Source organism: Piliocolobus tephrosceles, chromosome 9 (genome assembly GCF_002776525.5).
Source record: "Piliocolobus tephrosceles isolate RC106 chromosome 9, ASM277652v3, whole genome shotgun sequence".
Lineage (NCBI taxonomy): Eukaryota > Metazoa > Chordata > Mammalia > Primates > Cercopithecidae > Piliocolobus > Piliocolobus tephrosceles.
The window spans coordinates 123,913,304-123,913,859 of NC_045442.1; the positions used below are offsets into that span (position 1 = coordinate 123,913,304).

The 556-nt window shown below is 35.6% G+C and overlaps 1 protein-coding gene across 1 annotated transcript in view; it reads left to right on the top strand.

Annotated features, from left to right (window-relative positions):
- Positions 1–556, top strand: part of ITIH5 (inter-alpha-trypsin inhibitor heavy chain 5) — a 102,167-nt gene that overhangs the window by 99,569 nt on the left and 2,042 nt on the right. The gene's annotated exons all lie outside the window — the stretch shown is intronic.

The following is a 556-nucleotide window of genomic DNA, read 5'->3' on the forward strand; positions in this document are numbered from 1 at the left end:
TGTATATGCAGTCTGTATATGTGTGTGTATACGCAGTCTGTATGTGTGTGTGTATATATATACAGTCTATGTATGTATATATGTATGTGTACAGCCTATGTATGTACATATATATATTCACACACACACACAGTCATGCCTTGCTTAATGACAGGGATACATTCTGAGAAGTGCATCGTTATGTGATTTGGTCGCTATATGACCATCTAGAATATCCTTACACAAACCTCTCTAGATAGTGTAGTCTACTACCCACCCAGCTAGGCTCTATGGTGTCTCCTGTTGCTCCCAGGCTACAAACCTGTACAGCGTGTGACTCCATGGAATACTGCAGGCAATTGCAACATGATAATAAGTATTTGTTCATCTAAACATATCTAGACATAGAAAAGGTACACTAAAAATATGCTATTATAATCCTATGGGACCGTCATCATATTTTCAGTCCATCATTGATTGAAATGTCATGATGTGGTGCATGACTGTATGTGTGATATAAAAATTACATATGTAATATGAAAATTAGATCACTACATATGTAATATGAAAATTAGAT